We start from the raw sequence: 27,647 nt of genomic DNA on the forward strand, positions 1-27,647 counted from the left end.
GACAGGTGGGATTTGAACCCAGGTCCTCTGACTTCATCCTGTGCTCTTTCTATTGTACCATTCTGCCTTCTACTCTAAAAGATGGGGACTTGAAATCAGGGTTTGTTTGGGTTTTTTAAGTTTTCAGATTTAAAATATAGTAAGGACCTAAATACTAAATCAATATTCCCAAGCAGAATTTAATAACATGTTAAAGAAAAAAAGCTCTATAGTGACTAAGATATGTAAATGGTGGTTCGATGTGAGGAAAACAATCCATAATAGATTACATCAAGAGAAAAGAACTTCATGATATATCAAAATATAGCACTCAAGCTAAACATTTTTAAAACAAAGGAATAGAAGCATCTTTCCATGGTATTATGGAAAAGGTATGTATTTGAATCTATGAGATAAATCTATGTATTTCCCACTGAACAAATTTAAACAGGGATTTGTACTTTTGCCCCTCCTATTTATCCTACTTTAAGAAATCTTAGCAATAAATCATGAAAAAGAAATGAAAAGCAACAAAAAAATTCTCTATTGGCAAACTGTATAGTTGTATACCTAGAAAACCTTAAACAATCAACAAAAAAAATGGCATTAATGAGTAAAGTTAACAGGATAAAGTCAATTCATCTGCATTTCTAGGTACCATCATAAAGGATCAAGACAAAATTATGGAGAAATACCCTTATAGCAACAACAAATGTTTCCAGTATTTGGATATTAATAGTCAAGACATGCAAGACCTACCAAAAGACAATTTCAGAATGTTTTTGATAAACTAAAGAAAAGCCGAATAAATGAAATGGTGTCCCCTATGCATAGTTTAGTTAAGCAAATACAATGAAAATGGTCAAACTTCCCAGACTTAACTTGCAGAATTAATGCAGTCCTCATCAAAAACTAATGTGTTATTTCACAGAACTAGATAAAGTGAAAACAAAATGAATATGGAAAAATAATCAGGCAAGTATGTCAAGAGCTATGAAAAAGGAAATCCGTAGAGAGAGACTAGCACTGCCAGATAGCAAAGTGTACTGTAAAGCAATCATTATCAAAACTGCCCAGTACTGGGAAAAGAATAGAGAAATAGATCAATGGAACAGAATAGAGAACCCAGAAATAGAACCCAATTAATATAAAAGATGATTGTTTGATAGACTCACATTGAAAAAAACACTGGGGACTGGAAAAAAACAAAATCCGGAGAAAATGAATGGCAGAAAAAAGGGGCTGGATCCCTATTACACTATGCACTATAATTGGTTCATACATATGTGTGTACGTATGTATATGTGTGTATATGTATATATGTACGTATACATATTGAAAGGAAGCAAACCCAACTTCCCAAAGAGGAAACACAACTACTGACCACAGGGGAAAAGATGCCCAAATTCCATAATAATATGGGAAATGCAAATCAAGACCACCTTAAGACCCACTCTGGTGGCCCACAGGTCAAAATAAAATCATAGAATTCAATGCTAAAGGAGCTGTGGAAAAACAGGTGTTGCAATGTTAGTGGTAGGACTGCAGACCCATGTAAACACTTTGGAGAACAACAGTGAACAGTAAGAGCCATTAAGCTAGTTCTACCTTTTGACCCAGCAATGTCAACAAACATTTATTAAGTACTTACTTTGTGTTAAGCACTGAGGATTCAAAGAAAGGCAAAAAAACCAAAAACAGTCCTTGCCCTCAAGGAGCTCACATTCTAATGGGGGGGACAACATGTAAATAAATGAGCACTTTAAAGGCTCAAGGATTCCAAGCAAGATTTTGCCCCTTGTTTTGTAGGTTTATTTGGTCATTATTATTACCACTTTAAAGAAAAAGAAAGAGGGCAGCTAGGTGGTGCAGTGAGTAGAGCACTGGCCCTGGAGTCAGGAGGACCTGAGTTCAAATCCGGCTTCAGACACTTGCCATACCAGCTGTGTGACCTTGGGCAAGTCACTTAACCCCAATTGCCCTGCCTTCCTCTAAATCAAAAGAAAGAAAGACCTTTGGTAGTAAAACTTTTGCTACTTGGCTATGACTGCCCATAGAAACAACTCCCATTTAAGATCATAGGCTGAAAGAATCACAGAATTTGAGAGCTAGAGGGGCCTCATTGGACATATAGCCCAACCCATTCACAAGGACATTCCCAGTATAACTGTTCAGGCTCTGCTCAGACACCCACCACCTCCTGAGGTGGCCCATTCCACTGTTGGATAAGCTCTAATTATTGGGAAATTTTCCCCAGCATCCCTCAAGCTTAAAAATGCTTCTTAGCTACCTTTTCCCCTTTGCTCCTGATTCTGCTGTTTGGGGCCAAGCCAGACAAATCTAATCCGCCTTCCAGGTGACAGTCCTTCAGTTATTTCAACATAGCTATCATTCTCTCCCACCCCTACTCTTCTTTTTTTTCCAAACCCAACATGCCCATTTCCTTCAGGTGATCCTTATGTGGCATGGACCCAAGCCCTTGACATTCTTCTTTTTTTCAGTGTCCTCTGTAAATGGTGGTACCCAGAACACAACCCACCAGATGAAGTGTGACAAGGGCAAAGTACATGGATACATAGGACAGTTCAGTGGTTAAGTGATATGCCCAAGCTTGCACAAGTAACAAAGCTGGAATTCAAACCCAAGTCCTCTGACTCCAAATCTGGGACTCATTCCCTTGCACTAGTTCTATCTAGCTCTAAAATTCACAAAGCAGGTAATCTACTTTTTAATTGCCATACCAATCAAACTACCAAAGAGTTACTATATGGAACTAGAAAAAATAGTAATAAAATTCATTTGGACAAACAAGAGATGAAGAATATCAAGAGAATCAAGGAAAAAATGTGAAGGAAGGCAGTCTAGAAGTTCTAGATTTCACACTATATTACAAAGCAGTAATCATCAAAACAATCTGGTACTAAGAAATAAACTGGTGGATCAGTGGAATAGATTAGGTACACAAGACACAGTAGTCAATGACCCTAGTAATATAGTGTTCAATAAACCCAAGGATCCAAGCTTTTGGGGGAAGAACTTAATATCTGACAAAAATTGCTGGGAAAACTAGAAAGCAGTTTGGCAGAAAGATAAGGTCAAATTGAACAAATGATTTAGATATAAAGGGTGAGAATGTAAATAAATTATGGGAACATGGAAAAATATACCTGTTAGATCTATGGATAAGGGAAAAGTTTATGACCAAATGAGATGGAGGATTACAGGGAATAAAATATATAATTTTGATTATGTGAAATTAAAAAGCTTTCGTGCAAACAAAATGAATGTAGCCAAAATTAGAAGGAAAACAGGAAACTGGGGAAAATGTATAATAAGTTTCTCTGATAAAGGCCTCATTTCTCAAACATATAGGGAACTGAGCCAAATTTATAAAATAAGAGCCATTCCCTAGCTAATAAATGGTCAAAGGATATAAACAGGCAATTTTCAGAAGAAGAAATCAAAGTTATCTTTAGTCATATGAAAAAAATGCTCCAAATCACTACTGATTAGAGAAATGAAAATTAAAACAACTCTGAGATACCACCTCACACCTATCAGATTGGTAACATGACAGAAAAGGAAAATGACAAATGCTGGAGGGGATAGGAAAAATTGAGACACTAATTCACTGTTGGTAGAGTTGTGAACTAGTCCAACCATTCTGGAGAACAATTTGAAACTATGGCCAGAAGTCTATAAAACTGTGCATGCCCCTTGACCTAGTAATGCCACTACTATGTCTATATCCCAAAGAGATCAAAGAAAAAGGGAAAGGAGCATTTGTACAAAATATTTATAGCAGCTCTTTTTGTGGTGACAAAGAATTGGAAATCAAAGGGATGCCCAGCAATTGAGGAATGGCTGAACAAATTGGGGTATATGATTGTGGTGGAAAACTATTGTGTTATAACAAATGATGAACAGGATGCTTTCAGAAAAACCCGAGAAGACTTATATGAACTTATACAAAGTGAAGTGAGCAGAACCAGGAGAACACTGTCCACAGTTACAGCAATATTGTAATGACGATCAACTGTGAAAGACTTAGCTACTCTGATCAATACGATGATCCAAGACAATTCCAAAGGATCCATGATGAAAAATGCTATTCACCTCTAGAAAGAGAACTGATGAATTCTGGGTGCAAATTGAAGCATACTTTTTAAACTTCATTTTTATTGTTTTATTTTGTTTGTATTCTCTTTTGCAACATGGCTGGCTAATATGGAAATGTTTTGTATGACTTCACATGTATAATTGATATCAAATCGCTTGCCTTCTGAAGGAGAGGGGAGGAGTGGGAGAGAGGGAATTTGGAACTCAAAAATTTTTTTAAATGATTATTTATAAAGTTTTACATGTAATTGGGAAATCTTTAATGAAATAAATAAAAATAATTTCTAAAAATGAATAAAATTTACAAAGCACATTCCTTACACCACCCCTGTGAAGTAGGTAGTGCAAAGATTATTGTTCCCTTTTTACAGAGATGGAAACTGAGGCTCTAAGAGATTGTTATTCGCCCAAGGTCATATAGCTAGTAAGTATCAAAACCAGTTCCATGGGCCATTGGTTGGAAAGGACCTATCTGTTTCAGTCTCTCCTCCCACTAATCCATCTTCTACACAACTGTCAAATGGAAATGACTAAATCACAGCTTTGACCCTGTCTCCCCCTAGCTTAAGAAGTTTCAGTGGCTCCCTACTTCCTCTAGGAGAGAATACAAATTACTGTTTGGCAATTAAAGCCCTTCACAAACCATGTAATTTGACAGATAAGCCAACTGAGGCCCAGAGGATGGAAGGGATTTGCCTCCCTGGAATCTCACTTTCATCCACTAGAAATCCTGGCACTTGCTAAGTTTGGACAAGTCACTTCCTCTCTCTGAGCCTCAGTTTCCTCATCTGCAAAATGACTCTAAGGTCCATTTTTGTCCAAAGTCCTATAAGCTATTTAGAAAAATAATGACTTAGGTCCTAGAAGCTCACATCAAGCTAGTCTCCCAGGATTCTTTAATCCCCAAAGCTCCCAGTTCTCGGAATGCTCTAAGGTTTTCATTTTCCATTCTTAGGCAAATTTTTCAAAGGAAGAAACTAAAACCCGGAAAAGGCAAGTGACTTGCTCCAGTTTGCACCACGAATAAGTGGCAGAGCCAAGACTGAAAACCCAGTTCATGCCGTCGGCACCATCAATAAGCATCTATTAAGCACCTATTACGTGCCAGGCACTGTGCTAAGCACTGGAGATATATAGAGAAAAACGAAAACATGGTCCCTGCACTCAAAGAAATAACAGTCTAATGAGGGAGACAACACACAACTATGTATATACCGGATAGATACTTACCTAAATGGAAAGTAATCTCAGGGGAAGGCCTCAGGCATAAGATGAGATTTAAATGAAGTCTTGAAGAAAGATAGGAAAGCCATGAAGCAGAGGTGAGGAGGAAAAGCATTCCAAGCATGAGGGGCAGCCGGTACTGAGGTGATGGAGCTGGACCATGGAGGGTCATGTGGGAGGAACAGCAAGAAAGCCAGTGGGGCTGGGTCACAGAGTCAGAGGGGAGTAAGGGTAAGAAGACTGACCTCACCTGGCCTCAGGCTCTCTGCTCCATTCCACTGTGGCTGCAAATAACTCAGAATTTTCACAGAGAAAAGAAACTTTTAAAGACAGGCAAGAGAGGGGAGAGAAAAGTGGGCATTTCCCTCACTGATGGACTATCCCAGATGAGGTCCCTCATGGACTGGTGCTGATGAAGATCTCTTATAAATGAGGTCCCCACCTGCAGATGACACAGAGCCCCTTCCACAATAGACTGAAAACCCAGATGTTGAAACAAATATGGCACATAAAGAGGACAAGGTAGGGAGCAACAGGAGAGGCAAGGTGATGACAATGCCTATTATTTCATTTGATTCTTGCAAGAGCCCCAAGAGTAGGGTGAGAAAGATATTTTTATTCTCATTGATTGGGAAACTGAGAAAAGTGACTTGCCCAAAGTCACTTCTCTTCTGCAGGCCTCAGTTTCCTCATCTGTAAAATGAGGGTGTTGGGCCTGATGGTCACTGCAAACCAGGCAGTGGGTAGTAGGAGCACATATTGATAATTGGAAGGAACTCATTAGAAAACATGGAGTCTTGGGGTGCTTAACCTGGGGCCCACAGACCACCAAGGGGCCCCCAGACTTCAGGAGCTCCATTAACTTGGTTAGGAAAAAATTACAACTTTATTTCAGTATAATTAGTTTTCTGCATCATCTCATTTATTTTATTTTATGCATTTAAAAAACATGACTGTGAGAAGGGGCCCAGCCATAGGCTTCATCCAACTGCCGAAGGGGTCTATGCCACATAAAAGGTTAAGAAGGCCTGCCTAATGTAACCTCCTCCATTGGGTCATTGTCTGTTCTGGGGAGACAGGCCAATCCAATGAGATGTTTAAGGCAAAGGGCATGGAGGGACCCGAGGGGCCACTTGGGCTCAGCCACCTGATGAGAATGGAATCATTCTATGAAGCCAAAGCATGAGACATTCTAAACTCTTCCCTTTCTTCTGTGACCATGTGCTCCCCCCAACACTGCCCCTTGGAATCTGGGCTGACCTACTGAAAGGAAACCAAGTCTTGGTTGGTTCACATGACATCCATCTTGGAGGGTGGAGGCTAGCTGGGGAAAGAGTACCAGCTACATGCAAGGCACTGGCTAGGCACTGGGGATACAAGGACATGAGCTATGGGTCTCACCCTCAAGGGGCTTATGTTCTAGTTAAGGGGCCAGATTTAATTTAAAGGATAAGTGTATATACAATTATCCCTTCCGCATCAAGGTGGGGAGCACATGCTCCCCCTGCCCAATCTGGAAAATCCTCATAAAATTTTTTGGCTGTCCCTTCATATTAGAGAAGAACTGTGAATTTTTTATTTTTCTTTTATGAGGTGTTTACAGTATCTTATTATAAAATTTGGGCTGATATTATACAATACCATACATATATTTTATGTATTTTTGAGCTTCTAAACTTTTTCTGTGTTGTCTGCTGGCCTCCACATGTTGTCTACAGCTTCTGTAAAACTCTCCAAAAATTCCCATTTAATTTCTTATGTCAACCTGCAATATATCGAAACTGGTGATGGAGAAAGTCTCATTCGTCGTGGAAGGGATAACTGTAGAAGGCAGTACGTGGTTGTGGCAAAGACTGGGAAAGCTATGTGAAGCCAGAGTTAAGAAATCGCTATGAGCTGGGAAACTCAAGAAAGACTTCATGGAAGTGATTCACCCAGGGTCACACTGTTGGACTCCGAGGCCTCTGCCTCTCTCCATAATAGCAGACTTCCCAGAGCCAAGCTGTGCTGGCTTCTCTGGAACTCCAGCTCAGACAAAGAGCACAAGAATCAGGCAGAGAAGGCTGGCAGTAGGCCATGGAAGCCCTTAGGGTTGGGCTGCAGGGCTGGGAATGCCTTTACAACCTTCCCCAAGATTTTGTAAGCCTCTTGGTCATCAGTTTTTCCATTTGAGACATGCTTAAGATTTGGATTAAAATAACTGAAGGCCTAAACTAAGGGGATCTAAAACTGAAAGGGACCTTAAAGGTCATCTATTCCAACTCTCTCCTTTTACAGAGGAAGAAAGTGAAGCATAGAATGCAGAAGGAACTTACCCAAGGTGACAAAGGAAATTAGAAAAGGAAAGAACGTGTACCCTACTTTTCCCACAAGGGCTATTCAGGGGATCCTAGGGTTAGAGCTGAAAGAGACCCTCTAGATGTTATCTAATCCAACCCACTGGTTTTTCAGATGAAGACCCTGAGACTTAGATGGACAAAGTGATTTTCCCAAGGTCACACAGGTAATGTTAATGGCAACACTGGGAAGTGAACCCAGGGCCTCAGATTCTAAATCTAACATGGCTTCCCCTGTGCCAGTGTGGCATACTGGAAGGAGCACTGGTCTTGGACTCAAGAGCCTGAAGTGGGAATCCAAGCTAAGCTACACACTAGCTGTGTGACCTGGAACAAGTCACTTGCATTCTCTTGGCCTCTGTTTCCTTGTCTGGAGAATGGGGCTACTTGGACTACTTCTTTCATAAGATTATTATGAGGAAAGCACTTTCTAAACCCTAATATGCTAGGATTTGAACTCAGCCCATCCTATTCTGAGCCATCTCCTATTAGTATATTTCAGAGAGAATCCCTCGGAGCACATTCTCCAGTGGGGAGTCATATGATAATAGAACTATATCTGGGAGGGACCTCAGAGGCTAGTTAGTCCTACCTCTTCATTTTACATATGGGGAAACTGAGGTCCAGGGTGCGGAAGTTTCTTGCCCAAGGTCACAAATTGGATTCTGGATCTCTCTAGAAGGAATCTCAGAGGCCACCAAGTCCAAATCCCTCATTTTACAGATGAGGAAACTGAGGCCCAGGGAGGGGAAGTAATTTGTCCAAGGTAGTAGGTGGGAGAACCAGAATTTGAACTCATGCCTTCTGCCTCCAAATCCAACCCTCTTTCCGACTGGCCACTGGAACTGCAGTAACTATAATCCATAAGCTTCTTCAGCTTGAGAGTTGATTGGCTCAGGAAATAAACTCCCCTGACAACCTGAAGCTGGGAAAAGCCAGTTAATTCACATTAATTCAGTAAAGGGGAAAACGACAACAATCCATACATACTATGCTGTGGAGGCATCAGCCAGATGGCTGGCTGAGAGAGTGCTCTTGGCTCTACCTTGGCATCTGTTTCACTTTCGAATATGCTGTGGACACATATTTGGGACTTTGAGATCCTAGCTCAGGGTTAATTCGATGTCTGGAAATTAGGGCTGGGGAGCAATCTTTTTGGAAGTTCAGAGTTTGTGGACAGCTTTGTGAGGGTGTCATGCACCAAGTCTTCTGAGCCTTAGCTTTCCCCTCTGCAAAGATGAAGAGTCTAGCAGAATTCCTTTTGGTTCTGAATCCATTGGCTCCACTCATGTTTCTCAGACTTCTGAGGTCAAAGGGCATTTGATGTGCCACTGGATAAGGGTTAAGGATTGGACCTGTGATCACATTGACATAGGGAACTCCCTCCCAAGTGAGGAAATTTCCTTTACCAATGCAGGTTACCACCTTTTTTGCCACTTAAAGTGTTGTTTAGAGCACTAAGAGGTTAAGTGACTTACATAAGGTCACACAGTTGTGTCAGAGGGAGGATCTGAATCTAGTTTCTCCTGGTTTCAAAGCCAGCTTTACTCTTGCCACACTGCCTCTCAACGTTGATTAGAAATGTCATCTTTTGTATCCATATGTACAAAAACAATTTGTATTAGCTATTTTATGGTGGCAAAGAGGTGAAAACTAAAGAGAGCACCCATTAACTAGGAAATGACTAGGCAAATGATGGTATATGAAAGTGACGGGATGCTATTGTGTGTAAGAAACTAAGGCAGAGGAAAACCTAGAAACACTCATAAGAACTGATGCAGAGGGAAATAAGCAGAACCAGGAGAACAATGTGTACAATAACAACCACACTGTAAAGACAAACAACCTTACTAGCTGTGTGACCTTGGGCAAGTCACTTAAGCCCAATTGCCCTGCCTTCCCCCCTCAAAAAAAGGACAAACAACTTTGAAAGACTTAGGACCCTTGATCAGTGCAATGACCAGGCACGATTCCAGAATATGGACAATGAGCTATGCTACACATCTCATGACAGAGAGGGGACAGATTCAAAGTGTGGAATGAGACATATGGTTTTGGATGTGGACAATATGGAAAATTTGTTTTGCTTGACTATGAATATTTGTTTCAAGGTTTGTTTGTTTTTGAAATGGGGGTGGGTGCAGGGAGAGAAATGAATGCTTGCTAATTGAAAACTAAAATAAAATAAATGTCATTCCGGGACTTTCTAAGGAAGTCATACAATTTCATTCCATGCTAAAACCAGTCACCAAGAAACATGTTAAACAAACATGCATGATTTTATCAGCATGGACACTCCCTGTGCTCTGAGTTAGTTGACAAGGTTTCATGAGCTGCTGGGGCCAGAAGAATACATTACTTAGTAACCATCTTTCTGGTGACAGGCTTTCCAAGCTCAGCTAGGCTGGTTCTCAGACAACTGACATATGATCCATCACCAGGCCCTACTCGAAGTCTTTCCAGCTTGGGAGAACATGCCAAACTTTACCCTCCCCTGGCACAGTCTCTGAGATCCAAGGAGCCCCTCTATGCCACAAGGAGACATTGGCATAAGAACTTTAAACATTTTAAAATAAAAAAAATAAACCCCCCAAATGTGGCTTGTATATGAACTTATCTAGATATTTCAGATCATCAGATGTATTCATGATACCAACCCACTTTGGCTTAAAGACTTCAAATCTGAGAATTTATTTCCATAAGTGCTGGTTAAATGCCCATTCTGTGCCAAGCACGGGAGCTACAAAGACAAAAAGGAACCAGCCCATGGCCTTAAAGAGATACCATTGCCTCTCCCCACTCCAATTCATTCTCAAATCAGATGCCTCCTCCTAAATTGTAAGTCTGTTCATATAAATTCCACTGGCTCCTTGTTACCTTCAGGATTAAATATGAAGACATTTTGTTTGGCCTTTAAAGATCTTCCCAACATGGCCCTTGCTTAACTCTCCAGGATTCTTGCACTTTATTCCCCTTCACATATTCTATGACCTAGCCTAGCTACATTAACCTTTTCTTCAAACATGACACATCTCCCACCTCCGCGCCATTGTAACTGCTGCCCCACCTCCCTCCCCATAGAATGCTCTAGCTCCTTACCTCCCCCTCTTGGTTTCTCTGACTTCTGTCCAGACTCAGTTCAACTCCCCACCTTCTTCAGGCCTTTTGCTATCCCCTGCTGTTTGTCCCTTCCCCTTTGAGATCACCTCCCATAGACTCTTTTATGAATCTTGTATGTCTCTATTTATTTACATGTTGTCTCCACACTAGACTCTAAGCTTCTCCAGGGCAGGGACTGTCTTCTTTCTATCCCCAGTGCTTATTAGCATAGTGCCTGACACATGGGAACTGCTTAATGGTGATTAACAAGCAACTGGCCTAGGATTAAGATACAGACCGAGAACTAGAATTTGGGGAAAGGACTGGAGGCACTATCTTTTGCTTCCATCCCAAGTAAATTCCAGGAGTATAAGGCTCTTCCCTCCTCCATTAGTGTTCTCCTCTGGAGCCTCACAGGGACAGGGAGGGAATCCTGGGATCTTGAAGACTGGAGCAGCAAAGTGTAAGCTGGAAAGGGTTGGAGAGTGGACCTAGGGGACTGCCTGTGTATCTTCCACCCGAGGAGAGCCTAGAAGGTTAGCCAGTGGGAGATGACACGTTTTGGTCACAGCAACTGACAAAGATCAAGACACAGAGAAGTTGCAGATTTTTTTGCGGGGGAGACGAAAAGAGGTGAATTTAGGTTTGATATAGCAGGACAGGTTTAGAATTAACAGGTTAAATACATTATATATTTTTAAGAAAAATTATAGCTACAACATGACTAATATGAAAACGTGTTTAATAGGAATGCATGTGTAGAGCCCTTAGCAGATTGCAGGCTGTCTTGGGGAGGGAGGGGGAGAAAATTAAAAACTTATGGAAGTGAATGTTGAAAACTAAAAATAAATAAATTAATAAAAAAGAAAAAGCAAAAAAATTACAGTTACTTAAAAGTATATATGTATATATATAAAATGGAGATTCGAAGTTTTATATACAATTCTAATTTTCTGTTTTTTGTATATGGAAACACATTCATGTTTGTTGGAATCTGTCAGGTTTCAGAATAACAGAAAAATAGTACGATGTTTTAAGAAATAGGCTTATTGGCAGGGGAAACTTCCTACCAACTGCTCCAGAGACAGGGGCTGCCTCTGAGAGGAGGTATTGAGTGCCTACTCATTGGAGGCCTGCAAGCACAGACTGGAAGGCCACTTGTCAGGCATGTAGGACAGAGAATCCGGTTCAGTTACACAGCCTGAAATAGATGGATGACCACTAGAGTCCTTTCTAGCTCAGAGTCTGTGATGATGCTTTTACTCAGAGCTCCTGTCTAATCAATTACCTGAATAGCCAATAGATGGGGCAGTGCAGTAGAGCAAATAGCACACTGGAGTTAGGAAGACCTTGGTTCGAATCCTACCTCAGGCCTTTACTTCCTGTGTGATCCTAGGAAAGTCACTTAATTTTCAGAGGCTTCTGTTTCTTCCTCTGTAAAATGTGGAGGGTTGGACTCAAAGATATTTCGCTATCCACTAGCAGAATACCCTGGCTACAGGAGATTCTTGGCTTGGGAGTGCTTACATTGATATAGCTCTTTAAGGTTTACAAAGAGTTAGATTCTACAATTATCCAAATTTTGCATATAGGGAACCTGGGGCTTAGCCAGGGTCTGACTGACAGGCCCAAGGTGACCCAAATAAGTGGTAGCAGCAGAATTTGAACCCAGAGTTTCTGACTCCAAGTCTGATAACCCAGCCCTCTGTACTACAGGATGAAGTTTAAGCCAAAGGTGAAATTTCAGGCATCCACCAATCATTGGAGAGGTTCTTGGCATTGATTGGGCAGAGGAATTTCCCAAATTTCTCTGAAATCAAAACGGCTTACACTTTCCATTGTTCTAAGTGTTTTAAGGATTTGCAAAGCTCTTTCCTTCCAACAACATAAGTATGCCAGTCTCACAGAACACAGAAAGTCATACGGTCTTCTAAAATCTTCTTTCTCATTTTTTGTATATTAAAAGTGTTTGTGTTGGTTGCTGATTATGGAGTTCACGATAAAAAAATAAAAATTTGTAAATAAAATAAAAGAATATGGGAAAGGAAAGTCTCCTTTAAACTGAACCCAGTTCACTTCTTTGTTTCTTTTTTAGCCAATTCCTATAATGACTATAACTAACAAAGGGGAGAGGAAGAAGAACTGGACTGAGTTAACTGGTCTCGGGAACTCCCAGGGAAGAGGACCTCTCTCTCCCAATGCATGTTAGCACCTTGTCTACAGTAACAGACATGTCCAGAACTCTGAAAGGACTTGAATCTAGATCTTTTTTCTTCCAAGGCTAGCTCTCTGCCAACTAGCCCACTGCCTCTTGAAGAGGATACAGATTTAAAAAAAAATAATAAAATTATAATATCAAACCAACAACAACAAAGAGTATTAGACTTGGAGTCAGGGAACTGGTGTTTTAATTTTTAGCACTTTGTGCCTTTGTGACCTAGGGTAAATTACTTCACCTCTGTGGACCTCAGTTTCTTTATATGTAAAATGGGGGGGGGTTAGATTAAATGATTGCTAAGGTCCCTTTCTGTTCTAGCTCCTATGATATTATGAGAGTGCATAACTTATTATTCCCATTTGACATATGGGGAAACTGAGGTCCCACCTTGCCACAGTTCTTAACAAGTATGAGAAATGAGATGAGACAACAATAACACTTGTGAGTAAATCAATCTGAGAAACACAGACCTCCTCCCTACGCCCAGGCCATTTCATCTCTTCACAGAGAACTCCAGACAACTACACTATAACCTTGGCGGGAGTGGGTGAATAAAAAAGGTTGCCATTTTGTTTCTCCTCCAGGCTGCACCTGAGGGAAATTAGGATGGGCCATGTATGGCTCAGCTCATCCATCCCCTGTTTGGCTACCAGGCAGCAGCAGCTGTCTGGAGGAGTGAACAGCCTGGGCCCTGCCTGCGGTGGTGGACTGAGCCCTCCCAATGGAAGCTGGGAGGGCGTTCGGGGTCGAGGGCACAGGGTGTGGGTAGCAGCCAGACCGCGGGCCTGGCGGGGCTTGACTGATTATACAGGCTGGCTCCCCACTCTGGAGCTGCGCTGGCCTTGTGGAGAGAGGGAGGCTGGCTCAGCACTCTGCCTAATTGGAAGGCTGAATAAAGATGAGGGGCTCAGGAACCCACAGGCTCCTATTGAAAACAGGTGGCCTGGGGTGGGGGCTGGTGCTGCCCTCTAAAAGAGAGCAAGTCTGAAGCAGAGGGTGGGTCTCTGAGACCCTGGCTGAGGATCTGGTCAGGGAAGCCTGGGGTGGGATGGGAGAGAGCAAAATGGGGAGATGGCAATCTAGACTGGAAAGAGCTTCAGGCTTGGCTTAGGAGGGAAGGGAATGAAGAGGAATGCTAGCAGTTCGGACTGAGGGCATGAGACAGAAGGTCTTGTTCACATTTGCCAACAGCTCTTAGTGGGACAAGTTAGATTCAGAGTCCTGGAATGGCAGAGGTAGGGCAGGTCCTTGGATGCCTTAGGACATAAAAGCTCAGAAATGAAAGGACCTTAGAAGAGAAAATGTCAGAGCTAGGAGGGATCATAGGGCGTATAGAATGTCACAACTGACAGGAACCTTCCAACAGCAAAAGTCAGGGCTGGAAGGAACCTTAAAGCTGGAAGGGACACTATTATAATGGACTAGTAGAACTCTGAGTGCAGAATGATAGCAATATAGCTGAGAACATAAATCACAGAATGGTAGAACTAGAAGGCGTCTCAAGAAACACGCAATGCCCTGTTACAGGTAGTCAGTAATGGAGGGGAGGCTAGATGGCGCTGTAGTGGATAGAGTGCTGGCCCTGGAGTAGGGAAAACCTGAGTTCAAATGTGGCCTCAGACATTTCCTAGCTGTGTGACCCTGGACTTCACCCTGTTTGCCTCAGTTTCCTCACCTGTAAAATGAGCTGAAGAAGGAAATGGCAAACTACTCTGGTATCTATCATGGAGAGTCCGATACAACTGAACAACAATAACGACAACTGAAGAGGAAAAACTTTGGATGGGCAGAGTCACTAGAGGCAAAAAAAAGAAGTGCACCCTCAACTTTTCTTACCTGCATGTGACAATCAAAAGAGTAGTGGATCTGGGGCCAAGAGATTTAGGTTCCAATTCCAGCTCTACTACTAGCTGTGAGATGTTGGGGTAAGTCTCTTTACTGCTCTGGGCCTCAGTTTCCCCTTTTGGTTGAACAAAGTTTGAACTCAATTCTCCCACTTTAAGTACAAGGAAGCCACAACTTTTTATGTTCAGAGAGTGGAAAAAATCTTTCTTGGCTATATTCTCCAACTGCCATGGCACAACCTAGCTGATGCAGCAGGCCAGAAGTCAAGCCAGGTGTCTCTCCTCTGAGTCCTAAGACAACCTGGAAGTTGTTCACATGGGTTTTGAGGCAAGGGCCACAAGGGAGAAGTGCTAAGGATGGAGTAGAGTCAGGGCATTATCAAATTCAAGTAAGGCTTGTTTGCTGAGAGTGAGTTTGCCAGGCTACAATTGAGAAGGCAGTGTATACAGTGGGGTGGAAAGGACATTGAGTTTGTAGTCCAAGCTGACATGAGCAGTTTGACTGCCCAGGGCAACAGCAGAGACCTCCTCGAAGCAAATTTTAATATAAATCCTGTTGAGAGAAGACCTCAGGCTTTAATACCAAGGCCTCATGGAAGGGAGACAGAGACCTCGGGGAATGTGGACTAAAGGCAAGAGACCCTGTGCTACCACCAGGCTGCTACTGGGGAGGTTGAGACATCTGGTTGTCTCCTCTGGAAGTTCTCCTTCTTATTAGTATCCAAGCTAACCCGGGCTATGCAGAACTGACTACAAGTACTTCAGGTATGATCTGACAATGGCAGAGGAACATGCCTCTCAATGCAGAGCAAGATGGCATGAATTCTTTTGCCTACCAAATCCCAGTTCATAGCACAGTGCCTGGTACATAGTAGGCACTTAATAAATATTTACTGACTGATCAACTGACATCCCACTGCTGTCTCACCTTGAGGCTACAAATCACAAACATCTTTTGGTCTTTTGCAGATGCTTTGCTGCCTTATCATGCCCCCCAAACCTTGAGATCATGATGTTGATTGTTTGAACTTCAGAAATAAATTTACATTTATTCCTATTGAATTTCATCTTCTTAGATTCAGCCCAGTCTCTAGCCTGGCAAGATCAGACCCTGACTCTGTCATCCTGTGTGCTTGTTATCCCTCTCCAAGTTGGAGGGTTAGAGTAGCGGTGGTGAAGAAATGTCATATTTGCTCTAGGAATTCTGGGAACTGTCTGATTTACAGTCCTGCCCACCCCACCCCCACACACAGAAGTGGCAGGCTTCTTCTGTCATTGACACCCATGTAAACCTGTACAGGATTTCCCTCTGCATATTTATATTAGCCTGATGAACTGAATTGATTATATTGACTCTGCCGTAATACCTAATGGAGCCGATTCATCAAGGGCATGGCATCGAGAGAGGCAAATTCACATGTATAATTGATATCATAGTTCTTGCCTTCACAATGGGTGGGGAGAGGCATGGAAGGGTGCAAAGATCTAGCTCTGTGATTCCGGACCTAAAATGGATGGAGCTATTCCCTTTCATAGACTGAGAGGCTCTAGAGCTAGAAGAGACCTTAAGAATTTAATTCAACAAGCATTTATATGCTAGGCACTGTGCTAAGTGCTGGGGATACAATAACAGAAATGAAGCTGTCTCTGCCCTCAAGGAGCTTACATTCTGCAGTATGGAAACAGCATTACATAGATAAGGAGATACAAAATAAATATAAACAAGTTTGGTGGAGAGGGGAAGCACTAACTGGGTTGGGAGAGAAGGGAGAGCATAGGGAACAACCAAGGCAAAGGAGTGGAGGCAGGAACTGAAATGTTATCGACAGAGAACAAACAGCTCTTGCTCCTCATCTTCCTAGGCTGTCTTGACAATGTCAAGAATCTAGACCATGGTCTTATTTTAAAGTATAAGGCAGAGGAACAGCTAGGTGGTGCTGCAGTGGATAGATCATCAGCCCTGGAGTCAGGAGAACCTGAATTCAAGTCTGGCCTCAGACAGTTAATAGTTGTATGACCCTGGACAAGTCACTTAACCCCAATTGCCTCCCCCAAAATACATAAAGTATAAGGCAGAAGAACTGATGGGGAAGGAAGGAAATGATTTACTTAAGGCCACAGAGCTGGTAAGCAGCAGAGGCCCAGAAAGTTGTAATTATTTGCCGCAGACACATAGATAGTAGAAGTAACATAAATAACATATGTAAAGTGCTTTGCAAACCTTAAAGTACTATATGAATTTACTAATATCCCTTAATGATTATGATGATGGTGATGACGATGATGATGATGATGATGATGATGATGATGATAATGACCTGGGTTCAAATCTCTCTTTTGACACACATATTGTATGACCCTGCCTAAGTCACTTATACTCTCAGGGCTCTGGACAGCTTTCTGAGGATGTAAGTTGTAGATAAGGTGCCAACCTGCAGTCGGTAGAGGGACCAGAGAGTTTTCTCATCCAGGAGTTCCCTGTAACAATGAAATTACAGGTCAAGTCCCTATCTCTATGCCCACAAAGGCAGTAATTATCAAAGCCACTGAGAGCACAGTTCAGACCTTCCCTGTGTCTCTGATGTTGTGAGAATGTGTAGGAAGGTAAAACTTCAGAGAAACCCAAGGTAGAAAGGAAAACCAAAACCTAAGATGGGTGTCCTGTCCTGAGATTTCCATTGTTTTTGCAAGCCATAGAGGGAGATGAAAGGCTGCATTTCCAAAGCTAATTAAGTATCTTGATTTCAGCAAAGGAGAAACTCCTTTTGCTGGCCAGAAGCCAACCTAGTCACCTTGGATGCAGAAAGGATTTTTCCAAGTGAAGTATTTTAAGGCATCATTTTCCATGTAACCCATTGGGCGGTACAGAAGTGTTTTAACAGAGGCCACATTTGTCCCATTATAAACAAGGTGCTGATAAGATGCAGGATTCAAAATATAACCACCTGTTCGGGATGGCAATCCAAGGGATATTTCTGTGTGTGTACGTGTGTGTGTGTCTGTATGTGTGTATCTCTATGTGTCCTCAACCCAAGGACTTTTCCAGCCAGTGTGGCCAACCTTCTTGTACAGTCACTGAAGAGTAGGATATAGACATCCAATTCAATCCAACTTTTATTAAGAACCTGCTATTTGTCAGGTACTGCTTTAGGTGCTAGGAACACAAAGATTTAGAAACAACAATAATCCTGCCCTCAAGGAGTTTATAGTCTATGGGGAGTGCAATAATACCTGCATATGGTATGAGTGAAACAACACATATACAAAGTCAATTCAAAAACTTAGGGGATCAGGAAAGGCCTTATGAAGGAGATGGTATCTGACTTGTACTTTGGAGAAAGTGAGGAAGGACATGAAGAAGCATGTATGCTTCTTGTAGGCACAGAGATGGCAGATGGCCCAAGATGGAGAGTACATGAAGGGGAATCATTTGAAATAAGGTTGGAAAGATATAGCGAGGAGACAGAATGTAGAGAGGACTTTAGATTGCAGGCTGAACATGCAGAACCTATATCAGATTGTTTGGCTTCTTCGGGAGCGAGAGAGAGAAAAATGTGGAACTCAAAATCTATCGAAAAATGAATGTTGAAAATTGTTTTTATGTGTAATTGGAAAAAATTAAATACTATTAAATTTTTTTTAAAGATTTCAGGCTTAGGAGTTTTAATTTTATCCTAGAGGTAACAGTGAACCATTGAAGATTTTTGAGTATATGCGTATTTGGGGGAGACCTTCACAAAATGCCTCCCACATATTTTCCGGACTCAATTCATATCACTCCTTATGTACTCTACATTCTGGCCAAACTGGCTTATGTATTAGTAGTATTAGTAGTAGGAGTAATAATTAATAATGATAATGATAATAGCATTTATATAGTGCTTTAAGGTCTCTAAGGCATTTTTGTTGCTTAGTCATTTTTTCAGTTGTGTCCAACTCTATGACCCCCTTTAGGGTTTTCTTGGAAAAGATACAGGAATGGTTTGCCATTTCTTTCTCCAGCTCAGGAAACTGAGGCAAACAGGGTGAAGTGACTTGCCCAGGGTCACACAGCTAGTATGTATCTGAGGTAGAATTTGAACTCAGATCTTCCTGCCTCCAGGCCCGGTGCTCTCTCCATTGTAGTGCCATCTAGCTGCCCTCAAGCATTTTACAAGTATTATCTTAATGTATACAACATTCCATCTCCCACTCTTCTTCAGGCCTGGAATTCTCTCCATCCTCCTTTTGGCATCCAGAGCTGGCTTCAAGAGTCAGTTCAGTTCCATCTTCCCAACCTCCTAAATTACAATGTATTTATTTTATATCGATTCCCTATTTACCTATCTTTGTACATAAGATTAGAGAATCATAGATTAAGAGTCCACATTTTACACATCAGGTTTGAGGCCCAGAGAAGTTCAGTGCCTTGCCCAGGGTCACGCAGCTAGTGTGTGAGATAAGAATGGAATGTTCTTATGCCTAAGATGTTCTTGTGCCTAAATCCAGTGTTTGATACACTGGACCACATTTTGTTTCCCCAAATAGAATCCTAGCTCCCTGAGTGCAGGAACTGCTCCCTTCTTGGCTTTGCATACCCAGTACAGTACCTGATAACAGTAAGCATTTAATAAGTGAATTATCTACAATACAGATAATTATCTGTGATTTCTAGGAATTCCTACAAACTAAAAGTATTAATTTCCAACTGAGTAAGTAGAATGACCTCTCTTGGCTCTGGATAAAAGATGTTGAAATGAATCACCTACCTTTCACTGGGGAAGTGGAGGACTAGGGGTTTGGGATGTCACATACACTGTTGGGATCCTGGTTTGTTTTTGCTTAAGTGATTTTCTTTGTGAAAAGGGAAGGCTCACCTATGGTAGGATATGGGGGAAAAGGTACACTGGGAAAATTACTGTGATGGAAAAATGAAAGGTCTCAATCAGAAAGACAAAAAATACTAGATTGGACATCAGATGGGTAAGGTGGGGAGGTCAACTTTGAATTATAACTTAAAGATAGCATAACAGATTTACTCTGAAGACCTATGTGGTACCATAGAAAGAACACCAGACTGGGATTCAAAAATCCCAACTTCCACTCCTAGCTGTGTGACCTTGGACAAGTTGTTTCCTCTCTCTGGGTCTCAGTTTCCCCATCTGTAAGATGAGGAGGATTAGGCCAGATGGCTCCCTTCTAGCTCTAATAGTCCACAGCAGAGGTGTCAAACATGCAGCCCCATGCAGCCCACAACACTCCCGAATGGAGCACGAACCAGATTAAAATGTAACTAGGAAATATTTAACAAAATAAATAGAAATAAAATATGATGTTAATTTGTGGTTTTTTAAAGTCAATCTGCAGCCCACAGGGATCCTTATGTAGGGTTTAGTACCTCCATTTTCTATTTGAGTTTGACACCACTGGTCTACAGTTCCACAGGTCAATCACACAAATGGTTGTTTAAAAAAATTGAAAACCAAAATTAAAAACAGAATTGAACAAGCTTCCCTACTGTCCCCCAATGGGAGGCAAGAGAAGGAAAGTGACTCTAAAATGAGATAATTTTCTAATATCAGAGAACCCAGAGTGAAGATGATGGAAGTAAAAGAACAGCCAATGTCTCTATATCACTTTTAACTTTGCAAAATGCCACACACGATCTCGTTGGGGCCTCACGACAACTCTGTGAGGCAGGTGCTCAAGGTATCATCACCCAATTTTACAGATGAGGAAACAGAGGCTCAGAGAGGTGGACTGTGAGCTGAGAACAAAATTTTCCTAAACAAAAGTAATTTAGGAAGAAGTTTATTAAGTCACCCAGCAGTGGGGAGGGCTATAAGAGGGGGCTTACTCCCCCTGAACCCCTAAAAGATGCCCATTATAAAGAATTCGAACAAAGGAGTCAAGTAAGTTTTCCAAATAAGGCACACACATTAAACTTTACATATATTAATCAAAATGTACTTCCCAGGACACCAGAAATTCGATGGCACTTCCAAACATCATTCTTTGGATCCCCTGAAGTTTTCTGGGGTTGGTACAACTCAGGGTCCTGAGTTAAGCATTAAACTAGTATGATATATGTCCAGTTTCTTATTGTGCAAGGCTTGATTCAAACAATGAAAGAATTATCTTTCCTACAACTTGGTACTCAATAATTTTACCTAAAATGTAATGAATCATTTTACCTATAGGAGGAATACAGCAAAGGTAGGGCTAGGTCTGGAATCTGAGGACCTTGGTACGAATCCTGATTCTAATACTCAACTATTTGTGAGACCTATTTGTGAGAAGTCACATCTCTCTGGGCCTCTGTTTTTTTTCCTCTGTAAAATGAGAAGGGTCCTTTCCAGGCCCAGTCAAAAGCTAGGATCCTATGACACAGGATCTTATGACTCTATAACACAACTAATAAGTATCAGAGGTGGAATATGGTGTTAGAGGACCAGGGTTCAAATCCTGCCTTGGTTACTTATTAGGTGTGTGACCTTGGATAAGTCATTTCCTCTAAATTTAGTCCTTAGTTTCCTCATCTATAAGCTGTGGAGGTTAGACTAGATGACACTTGAGGGCCCTTCCAACCTACATCTACCATCCTATGTTCCTATGATCCTATGTTCAGGAAAAAGATTCTTAACCTTTTTTTTAAATACTTAGGCTTAAAAATCATCCAGGCTGCCTATAAAAGAAACTGGGTTTGATAGCAAGTGTGAATTATAATCAAAACGCGGACACCTATTCCAGGTACTGGCTCTCCATCCTCAATAAACATCTTATTGTATTTTTTAAAATGTAGATGTAAACTGAATATTGAGATAGTTTAATGAAAGATTGTATAGGTCTAGCACTCTACCACCCTGCCTCTCCACAAGAGACATGAATAACTAATGAATTTCTTCTTAACAAACAAAAATTCATAGACTCCTAGAATGTCAGAGCTAGAAACGACTGTGTGTGTGTGTGTGTGTGTGTGTGTGTGTGTGTGTTAAATATCCATGGAATCACAGACTCTCAGGGTTATAAGGAATCATGCATATCATCTAATCCATCCCCTTAACCCTCTGCAGAAATTCTATGACATCTTGCTGCCATTCTACTTCTTTTTGAACACTGTCAGGGATGAGGAGCTCACTACCTCAAGAGGCAGCCTATTTCATTATGGAGTAAAAAATTGTTCTTAATATTGGATTAAAATCTGCATTTTGCCTCCTTCCCTTGGCTTCCACTTTCTATTGTTATCTGCAGCAACATAGAATAAATTAACTTCCTTCCTCTCATGACAGACTTTCAATTACTTGAATACAGCTACCAATATCTACCCTTAGGCTTTTATTCTCCAGCCTCATGATCCAAGCTGGAGCGCATATCTCACCACTTTGCCCACAAAATTATACTGGAAGGATTGGTCAAAGTCTTGCCAAAATCAAGGTACATCTATTATGACTATGCTACTTCTATGAGCTACCAAACAACCTGCCCTCAAAAATGAAAAATGAAGCTGGTTTATGACACCGGTCATTTCCTCTGTTTGGATACCTCAGTTTCCTCAATCCATGTTTCAGAATACCCTCAACACAGGGGTTTATGACCTCTCTATTGCCTCTAAGATATCTTCTAGTTTTAGGAGAATCTGAGTAACATTGGCTCTTGGTGAACCTGTCTTGGCTCCCTGTGATTACCACATTGTTTTCCCGATGTTTACACACCACCTGTTTGATAATCTCTTTGAGGATTTTGCCAGAGGTTGAGGTCAAGCACACAAGCCTGGAGCTTCTGGAATCCACCCGTATCTGTTCATGTTTAGCTCTGCCACCAGCATATTCCACCCTTCACATGCTTTGCCAGCTTTGGCCCCGGCTACTGCTTTGATCTTTTGGTGAGGCTCTGTACGTGACTCTAAATAAACAAATAACCCGTTAACTATAGGCAACAAATTATTCAACCTCTTTCATCTCAACGATGGTCTGGACCTAAGCCAGGCATGTTAGAAGGAATGGGCCATCTCCTCTTCTTAAGGTCTGGGCAGTGAACTGGCTTGGCAGCTCCCTAAAGGCCAGGTGCATTTAGATGGGAGGAGGGAGGGGGGTGAAGAGGCTGGTGTCTGTTTCTGTCTCTTCTCCTCCTACTCACCCCCACATAACCTTTCCGCCAATCTTTCTTTAACAAAAAATGCTGCTTTATTACCTTCAATTTCATATAATCTTTAGGAAAAGGGTTCTTAAATCTTTTTTGTATCATGGACTCCCCAGTGAGGTGAAGTCTATGGGCCCCTTAGGATCAAATTTTTAAACGCGAAACAAAAAATACATAGGATTACAAAGGAAACTAATTATATTGAAATAGTTTATACATACATACATACATGTGTATGTATACATAGACACACATATATAAATAAAAGAAAAACAAGGTCACAGACTTCAGGTTAAGAACTCCTTCTAGGATAAGTTTGAGGAGGTGGTTGGGCAATAGAGGTCCTTAGCTAATCTGCCTTAAGGAATAGATGAGAATGCATTGGAATCAGCATATCCATTTTTTGTATGGGAATGTCTGCTTTTGACACTGATGTGGTTTTGCAGTCCAAAAACATGAGTTCTAGTCTTAGCTCTGCCGCTGAGTTAAATGACATTGAATAAAGTCAGTTTCTCACTTTGAACCTCACTTTCCCTATCTGTAAAATGAGGGACGTTGACTAGCTGGTCTCTAGCTGTAGCAAGTATTCTGTGATCCATAATTATACAGGGTGCCAGCCATGAGGCCCAAGGATGCCTGAAGTAACAGAAATCAAATGTGTGTGAGATGTAATTGTAATTGGTGATCAGAGGTGGGGAGAGTGGGGACAAGGAAGGGAAAGGTGCTGCGGATAGAGGAGAACCAGTCGGGAAGAGTCCACTCCCTCCTAAACATCGTTATACCAGGGACTTGGGGTCAAAATGCACACCTAGAGCAACACAGAAAGGGAATGTAGAGCTAACCCCTGCTTTCTTCAAGATGGCTCAGATATCCCCTCCAGCCAAAGGTCTCTTCTAACCCCTCCATCTGCTGGTGCCTTTGTCTCTAATGTTACTGTAAAGCAGCTTAAAGGCTGCAGCAAAAAGACTAGCAACTGTACAACAACTGACATTCTAACCCGGATGTAGACACAGAAAGTGATGCATCCAGGGAGGGAAACAAGAGAACTGAGCTCAGAGGCAACTCCTGTCCTGCTCCAAATTGCTACAGAGACTCCAGGGGTACAAATTTGAAACACAAATCAGGAATATATTGATAGCCAATTTGATATGACTGCCCGCCCAGGTGTATAGACAAACAAGTCTGTAACGATCCTGAAGGTCAGCCCATACCAACTATTAGCTCGGGTATGGGAGCAGAGAGCTCTGTCGGTGAAGAGAGGACAAGACCTATTAGACCAGTCACTAAGCTAAGGTCATGCTGGTACAGGTAAACCTAAACACCTCATTACCCTTGGAGCTGGGCAACAACACTAGAGTTTGCTCACATGATGTGTACCTCGCATAAATCTTCCTATTTATTGCTGAACATGGGAATTAGTACATGTTTCTTAGTTTGCTATTTTGCTCATTTGACCATGTTTATGGTATGCTGATACTATAGCAATATCTGTTGATTGTTTTGCACATGTGCAAATGCTTATTGTTAAGCAGTATTTTATTCCCTTTACATTACTTGGTATCTACCATGTATATATCTTGTATGTACGTAATTATACACATGCTGTCTCCTGCATTAGTGGAAACTCCTTGAGATCAAGGGTTGTTTTCCCTTTGTCTTTGGATCCCCAGAACTTAGCACAGTGCCTGGTGCATAATAAGTGCTTAATAAATGCTTGGTGATTGATTGACTGATTGAACAGGGATCCTAGGGAAGACTGGAAGGGGAAAGGCAGGGGATAGAGCTATAAGGGACACAGAGTGAGGGGAGCTTTGCCCTATGGTGCCTGCCATTTGAAAGTTCCTTCTTCCACAATAGCTCCTTGAGTTTTTCCACAACGGCCATGACATCCCTCTCCCCAGGGCCTGTCTTCCTCCCTGAACTTTTACGGGAACAAGGGCTGGGATTTTCTAGGAGAAGCCTCCTCCCTTCCTGGCATCCTCTGGACTACTCCCCTCTTCCCAAATGAATTTGCCCCAGACAGAAATTCAGGCGAATTGCATCTCTGGCTTTGAGCACAGTGTGTTACATACACATGTAAGACTCATCCTGAGTTTTGGGGAGCACTGGATGACCCTACTACCTCCAGCTCCAACCCCCACCTTGCACATCACTCCATTTATTAACTCCTGGGTTGATCCAATAGGCAATGTCAGCTTTCTAAATACCTAGGCTGTGGGTGGTGTCTCAGAGTGGGGCGCGGGCTGGAAGACAGGACATTTGAGTTCGAATCTTGGTTCTGCCCCTACCTTGCCATGTGACTTTGGGTGAGTTCCCTTTAAGAAGCTAGAAATTAAGGTTCCTCTAAGCCTCGGACCCCACCTCTCCTGCCTCTGTACACAAAGTGTTGTGTAAGTCCAAAAGCACTGAAAGGTTAGATTGCTCTGATCAGTCAAACTGGGGCTTGAAACCTGCTGGTGGCCATCGAAGATGTGCCAAGGCTCAATGCAGACGGAACTTTCTCAGTGGGACTATTTTTCCAACGCTATGGATGTATGTAATACCACAGAATGATCCCCAGGGCCCTTCCTCTCAGAGGAAGCCCATCAAGGCTGTTATGCAAATAGGCTCATGTGTTAGGCCAGGAATTATGGGAAAATCTTGTCAAGTATTTAGAGAGACAAGGCCTGGGCTCCATTCCTGATGCTACTATTTACTAGCTGTGTGACCTCAGGAAGTTTTCTCCCCCTTTCTGGGCTTCACATGCCCCAACCATAAAATGAGGGAGATGGACCAGGTGATCTCTAAGGTCCATTCTAGGTCAAAATCCTCTGCTTATATGCTGCTTCATTTCCTGCCTCCAAGTTTTTGCATAGGGGGTACCATCTGCCTAGAATGCTTTCTTTCCTCCCTTCTGGTGTATAGAATCCCTAGCTCAAATAACCTTTACTATAAGAAGTCTTGCCTCATCTCCCCATTGTTAGTATACTTTCTCACCTCAAAAGTACTTTGTACTTACATTATATCTATTTAGCATTGACCTATCTGTGTACATAGAGTCCTAGATCCAGAGCTGGGAGGGACCTCAAAGACCATTTAGTCCAATGTATTGCAGAAGAGGAAACTAAAGCCTGGGCAGCAGCAGACATAGAACTGGGCCTGGAGTCAGGAAGACTCATCTTCCAGAGTTCAAATAGCTGTGTGACTCTGGGCAAGTCACTTCGCCCTGTTTGCCTCAGTTTTCTCATCTGTCAAATGAGCTGGGGAAGGAAGTGGCAAACCACTCCAGTATCTCTGCCAAGAAAACCCCTGATGGGGTCACAGAGAGTCAGATACAACTGAACAACAACAACAAACTGAAGCCTAAAATGATAAGTGCTCAAAGTCATATATGTAGGAACCTAGATCTAGAGCTGGAAAGGCCCTCAGAGGTCATCGAGTCCAATACCCTCATTTCCCAGATCAAAGGATCCTAGACTTAGAGCTGGGAGGTTCACTGAATACCAGTGGATCCAAAAGCCTACTCATTTTACAAACGGGGAAACTGAGCCAAGAGAGAATGGATTTGCAGAATGTCAGTAAGTGGCAGGGCTAGCATTTAACTAGATTTCTGGGACTTGAGTTCCAACACCCTTTCCACTGAACTCCACTTCCTCTTGGATGCTTGCAGGCCATTTGGATTCTCTATGCAGTTTTCTCACTGCCCTAGCTGTGAGGGATTATTCAACCCTCATGTAGTCATCCAGAAAGGGGGGGAGGGAGGGGAAACCCACTCATTTCAAAGGAATGCTTGCAGTCCCCGGGGTGGGGCCCTTTGGTGTCAAGTCCTGCAGGCCAAACAATGAACCTGAAGCCTGAGTGACTTGACTGTCTCCCTCAGGAGTCTTAGAGCTTTAAGAAGACAAAAACCGTAGGAGAGCTCACACTGACATGAATGAGAGAATATGAATGGGGCAGTCGCTCTGAACCCATCACTCATTTATCAATCATTACTCCCACAGGGGTTTTTGCTGCACGGCATCCTGGGAAGTGCACTCAACTTGGATTGAGAGGACCTGAGCTCAGGCACTGAGGAGCTGTGTGACCTCTCTGGGCTTCAGCTTCCTCCTCTGCCAACTGAATGGGGGGATGGCTTGGATGATCTCTGGGGTCCCGCGCGACTCCAATATTCAATGGTTCTATTGCATCTATTGTTATAGCCAAAATAAATAAAGAAATCACAGCCTGCTACACAAGCCCATTTTTAAGAGACCGATATCAAGCCAGTGTAGTGTAGAGGACAGAGAGCAGTTCTCCTGGGGAGAGCTCAGACAAATTAGTTTTGAACCCCACCTCAGGACCAGTGACTATGTGACCCTGGACAAGTCACTTAATTTCCATGAAAAATGAGGAGTTTGGACTCAGTTACCCCCAAGGTCACTTCCAGCTCTAAATCTATGATCCAAATGGCATGGTTGGATTAGGTGACCTCGAAGGCCCTCTCTAGTTCGAAACTGATGGCTTTTGCGTTGGTTCTTCTGTTCCTCAGCCAATGTATATGTCTGTGAAGCACGGAATACCATGATCTCGGGGAAGACTCATAATTTCCAGGGACCCAGAACTCTGCTGGCCTAGCCTTCATGAACCCAGAATCCACACCAAGATAAGGCCCTGGGGGAGGATCATGTTTTCTACTGGTATCCTCATAATGTCAGGAGAAATCAAGGAATCCATCACATCAGCTAGGTCCCC

This window comes from Trichosurus vulpecula, chromosome X, assembly GCF_011100635.1.
Source record: "Trichosurus vulpecula isolate mTriVul1 chromosome X, mTriVul1.pri, whole genome shotgun sequence".
In the NCBI taxonomy this organism is placed as follows: domain Eukaryota; kingdom Metazoa; phylum Chordata; class Mammalia; order Diprotodontia; family Phalangeridae; genus Trichosurus; species Trichosurus vulpecula.